General features: G+C 40.6%; 1 pseudogene; it reads left to right on the top strand.

Moving 5' to 3' along the window:
- Window positions 1-2,817: 2,817 nt before the first annotated feature.
- On the top strand, window positions 2,818-3,157 carry LOC116569043 (annotated as a pseudogene).
- The last annotated feature ends 2,870 nt before the right edge of the window (window positions 3,158-6,027 follow it).

Genomic DNA, 6,027 nt, shown 5'->3' with positions numbered 1-6,027 from the left:
ACATGTAACAATAATCATCTTTCTCTAGAAAGGCGTACACCAAATTCTCAACAGAAGAATAACTCTACTTGCTTGATGAAATTACCATTCATTTTAACTTTCTTCTTTCTATTCTATAATTTCCACATTTCACTCAATAAACAGTACTTTTGTCATCAGAAGCCACAGCAAATATAATGTTTTAACTTAGCATTATCACAGTTCTAATTTTTGTCTTCACCCATATTGATAAGTGTATTTGAGAATGGGAGGGAAGGAATAATCTTTTCTAAAAGATACTTCTTTGAATAGTGAAATGAAAAATCTCATTAACAACATATAAAAATGAACCAATAAAATGGCACAGTGATTCTATGTCTGGGCCCACAAATAAAATTTTCGATGTAGTTTTAAAGGAAATGGTCCTTCTATTTTAACAGCCTCTAAAACTTGAGAAGCTATTCAAAGAACTACTCTCTACTTCCTTTTGTCCAGTAGCTATGTATACAAAAGATAGATGGTAATACACCTACATAAGTAAAATTTTTTTTTCTCTAAGGAAGATTTCAGAAAGCATAACTCTATGGAAAATATATTAGCCAATAAAATCAAGTTACTGCTTTTCATATTGGGGATCTTACTGAGAAATAAGTCTCTATAAGGTTATATCATAAGCAAAGATAATAGAAAGCATCTTGAAGAGGTCACATACAAAAGAAATCATAATTCTCACCTAACAGGGAAAAATCACATTATACGTAACCTTTGTAGGAAGAGGTATACTGAATGCACCATGAGCTTGAGGAGTTTATGCCAAGGAGAACTAAGTCTCCACGTGAGTTGTCCTTTTGATTTAAAGTTATAATACCTCGCCCTCCCCCAGTTCCATATGGTGTTATTTCAGCAACTCATAGCTCTGAAGGGAACCCATATAATAGAGACAAAAATCTATCTCGGTCTCATGCTTGCAAATATCCAGAACATAAAGCAGTGTGAGCAGTGGTAAAACAACACCAGAACCAAAGTCAGGAGTTCTGGATCTTAGGCCAGGAGGTGCTGCCAGCTGACATTGAGTGAGTCCCAGAATTCACTTTCCTTTCATGCATCCCGGTTAAATTAGATGATTTCTAAGTATCCTACCAGAAAGTCTATGACTTTGGGGCTGGCTGTTACCGGGACTGAGGAACTAACAGCTTCTACAGCCTGCAGAGGCCACCAAGGGCCCCCATTCTTAACCCACCATTCCCTCGTGTATCTGGCCTGCCTTCCTTCCTTCAGTCGGCCCTTTCCTTCCTCCTTCTGACAGTTCCTTGCCTTTATTCAACAACACCACCCATTATTCCCCAACAATAATGGCAAAATCCATGGCACCCTTTCTATGGGTCATACAGTTTACATTCATTTCCTCATTGAACACTGACACCTACCTTATGAAATAGGGTAAATTATTTTCTCATGTTATAGGCCATGAACCTGAGTTAGACAGTTTTTTCTTTACTCTACCTCTGATCACTACATTCCAGTATATACAATAAAGGGGCCATTAAACACCTGATATGAAGTCCTTGGCCATGGTGACCAGAATAAAAGGATCACGTGGGTGATCTCACAATGTCTCAGCTCATGGCTGCTATTCATGGATTCTTTGGCAAATCCTTTGAGTAATGCCTGAGGTTTACGTGGGGATGTTAAATCTCTTGGGAGAAAGGAGTGATTTCTTTCATCCTACAGTAGCCTGTGCCAGGAGTTGTACTTTTCCACTGTAACAGAAGAGTGGGTGTGAGGTGTCTACTTTGACCAAGGACAAAATCACCACACTCAAAGCAACTAAAATTCAGCAGGTCAGGAACCAGAGACAAACACTTTGGTCACTGAGACTTTCTTCCCTATTTAATCAATTGACTATAAACTCTCCCATTTCTCTATGCATATATATCACTAAGATGTTGTGAAAGTTAAAGGAACTATCAAAAGCATCGCATTGTGTTTGTAAAGAATAAAAAGGCTTTGTACACTTCAAGAGGTTATTTTTCTCTAAGCATCAATTTCTTGATTTGTAAAATGAAAGAAGTACCTATTTTCAAGGGGTTTGTACAGATTAAGCAAGATAACTTACATCACCTCACAGCTGTTAGAATGGCTATTACAGAAAAGACAAGAAACAACAAGTGTTGGCAAGGATGTCCTGGAGCAAAGGGAACTCGTAAGCACTGTTGGTGGGAATGTCAATTGGTGCAGCCACTAGGGCAAAGAGTATGGCAGTCCCTCAAAAAATTACAGGTAGGGGCGCCTGGGTGGCTCAGTGGATTAAAGCCTCTGCCTTTGGCTCAGGTCATGATTCCAGGGTCCTGGGATCAAGCTCCACATCAGGCTCTCTGCTCAGCAGGGAGCATGCTTCCTCCTCTCTCTCTGCCTGCCTCTCTGCCTACTTGTGATCTCGATCAAATAAATAAATAAATAAAATCTTTTAAAAAAATTTTTAAAAATTACAGGTAGAAATACCATGTGATCCAGCAATTCCACTCTGGGATATGTTTCTGAAGAAAACAATGCCCCTCATTCAAAAAAACATATGCACCCCCATATTTATTGCAGCATTATTTACAATGGTCAAGACAGGGGAACAACCTAAGTGGCCATTGAAGGATGACTGAATAAAGAAAGTGCAGAGTGTATGTGTGTGTGTGTGTGTGTGTGTGTGTGTGTGTGTGTGTATACAATGAAATATTATTCAGTAATATAAAGGAATGAAATCTTAGTGGGCTCCCTTTCCTGTCTCACTCTGGCCATCTTGGTGGCTGCTCTTGGCTGGGGCTGCCCTGCACCTAAGGCAGGAAGATGGGGGCCATAAAGAAGGTAAAAAAGTCACTGGGGCTGATCAACTCTAGGCGCCAACTGATTAAGAAAAGTGGAAAGTACTCAGTGGGATACAAGCAGACTCTGAAAATGATTAGAAATGACAAGCTAAAGTGGTCATTCTCACCAACAACAGCCCAGCCTTAAGGAAATCTGAAACAGAATAATACGCCCTGTTGGCCAAAACTGGTATCCATTGCCACAGTGGCAATAATATTGAGCTGGACACAGCATGTGGGAAATAACATGCACTCTGGCTATCATTAAGCCAGATAATTCTGATATCATTAGAAGCATGCCAGAAAAGACTGGTGAAAAGTAAGTTGTGCAAATATTTTTCTTTAGTTAAACTGTCCAGAGCTTGTTTAAAAAAAAAAAAGAATGAAATCTTGCCATGTACAGCAACATGGATAGATCTTGAGGGCATGATGCTAAGTGAAGTAAGTTAGTTAGAGAAAGACAAATACTGTATGCGCTCACTCACATGTGTGATCTAAAAAAACAAAACAAAACAAAAAACAAAAACAAAAAACTGAGCTCATAGATACGAGAACAGATTGGTGGCTGCCAGCAGTTGGTGGGGGGTGGAAAAGGGGAGTAAGGGGTCAAAAGGTCCAAATTTCTAATTATAAAATACATAAGCCACAGGCATGTCACGTATAGTGTGGTTACTATAGTTAATAACACTATATTGTACACTTGAAAGTTGCTAAGATTCTCATCATAAAATTCTCATCATAAGAAAAAACATTTTTTGAGGCACCTGGGTGGCTCAGTGGGTAAAGCCTCTGCCTTCGGCTCAGGTCATGATCCCAGGTCTGCCTGCCTCTCTGCCTACTTGTGATCCCTCTCTGTCAAATACATAAATAAAATCTTAAAAAAAAAAAAAAAAAGAAAAGAAAAAACATTTTTCATCACTATATGTGGTGACAGATGTCAACCGGTCTTACTGTGGTGATCATTTTGCAATACATACAACTATCGAAACATGTTGTATACCTGAAAGTGGTATAATTTCATACATCAATTTTGCCTCCCTAAAAGAAATAATAATTTATGGATGGTAAGAGTCTAGTACCATTTAATTCAGGAAACATTAGATACAGATGTAGGTAGAGATAGTAAAGGATATGATGTAACGATACACACATATATACTCATAAGCAAACATAGATGATAGACCGACTCCCATCCAGGAGGCTGAACAGACGGAATCTGATGCTTACTCTCAGCCCCATGGACATTATTTAGACCTCGGAATATGCTCAAGCTATCATAATATAAACACAATCACACAGACACACACACACACACACACACACAAATGCATCCTTCTCTGTTTACAGCGAGTATGAAAAAGTCTGGTGAAACCATGTAAGCAGAAAGCAGCTTCAGCCGAGACCCCAGAATAGATGAGTTCATTTTTACTACAAAGGGCTCTGGAGCCACCGTGTGGCCACATGGCACAGCAGCCCACCACCAAATCCACACCACAGAAGCTGTGAGGTCTGAGCTTTCCAATACCCCCACACTGAGAAGATGAATCGTTTCCTTGATTGGAAGAAGAACCCTAGCCCTTCTCAGACGGAAACAGTGCAGAGAGCTTGCTCTATTGTTTGAAACTATTTTTGGTGTTTTGTGTTGGATGATCCCAACTGACCGCTCTCCCCTTGAAGCTCGCGGTGGGTCCTGAAGGATTCTGTCACTGCCAAGCAGTAGGAAAGACGCCTGTTACGTGACGAACAAGGGCATGATCAGAAATGAGCTCTAATAGAGGTGTGTGGACAGAAAGGAGGGCTGTTCAGGAAGCTAACCGCATGCAAAAGCAGGACTGACAGGCTGACCAAGGGCTGGGTAGGAGAATTCAACTCAATTTTTTGTTGTTTTGTTTTTCGAGCGGCAGCTACGAAAAAGGCTAGAGACAGGAAGAAAGCTCACACCTTCATTAGCTCAGTGAGGAGGGAGGAATCTTGAAGCGCTGAGGAATCACAACCAATATACGATGTTAGAAATTCTCTGGTTTACCCAAAAGAGCAGTGCTCTAGGGAAGGAGCCCCACTAAGTTTATAAAGCTTTTCTGGACATAACGTGCTGCTAGACCAAAGAAAACTTTAATCCATATAAACCACTTCTGATTTGGAAGAGAAAACAAGACCTTTCCTTTTCTTTGCCCCCGGGAAAAAATCTCTCACCCTTTGGAGGCCAAGTTCAAAAGATCCACTTCTCCATTGTATCTTCCCTAACCAACAAAATGCCAAAAGCATTGCTTTATCACTTCTTTGAATTTGGGGCACCCCTGACTTTATTTGATTACCCTGTACTTGGTTCTAAGTAGCTCTGATTTCTTTTCCCAGTGAACTCAGGTATTCATAAACTTTTCATCCCATTTTACCCAAACAAATGTTAGACACTGAAGACAGAGAATACCTTGTCAATTTTTGCAGGTTCAGTGTCCTTACCTTGCATGCCCTTCCCTTCCTTGCGTTCCCTTCCTGACCGGCATCAAACCTAAGCTCACTCACTGTCCTTCGCCCCTCTTTCCACAAGGCTATGTACATCTCACATTTCTCTTCTTCTAATCCCCGAGAAAACAGGGTCGCTGCTTCTGCTCAAAGACAATCTTTCTGCCATGGACTGCTTTTCCTCTCTGTTCACTTTTCTCCAGCACCTAACTCCATCAATTAGTCTCCTTTTTTCATAGCTGGTCAATCTCTCTCTTTACACAGCTCTCTTCTCAGCCTATAAGAAGAATCTAATCTCCCTCACCCTGTTCCCTGACTGTTGCCCTAAGTCTCCTTCCTTTCTTATCCAATATGTTCCCCATTTCCACCTTGATACACTCAGTCTGGCTTCCTCCCTCAATTCATTTCATACAGTTAATAAAGTCATCTCAAATGTCAAATCCAACATTTATTCCTTACCTTTTATTTTATTTTATTTATTTATTTGACAGACAGAGATCACAACCAGGCAGAGAGAGAGAGGAGGAAGCAGGCTCCCCGCCGAGCAGAGAGCCTGATGTGGGGCTCGATTCCAGGACCCTGGGACCATGATCTGAGATGAAGGCAGAGGCTTTAACCCACTGAGCCACCCAGGTGCCTCCCCACCCTTTTTTTTTCATAGCACTTCCACTGTTTTATTATTATTATGACAACATTCTTCTTAAACTCTCTCCAAGGAAAAGCAGTTTAT

Source organism: Mustela erminea, chromosome 11 (assembly GCF_009829155.1).
Source record: "Mustela erminea isolate mMusErm1 chromosome 11, mMusErm1.Pri, whole genome shotgun sequence".
Lineage (NCBI taxonomy): Eukaryota > Metazoa > Chordata > Mammalia > Carnivora > Mustelidae > Mustela > Mustela erminea.
This window is presented reverse-complemented; position numbering and strand designations above follow the sequence as displayed.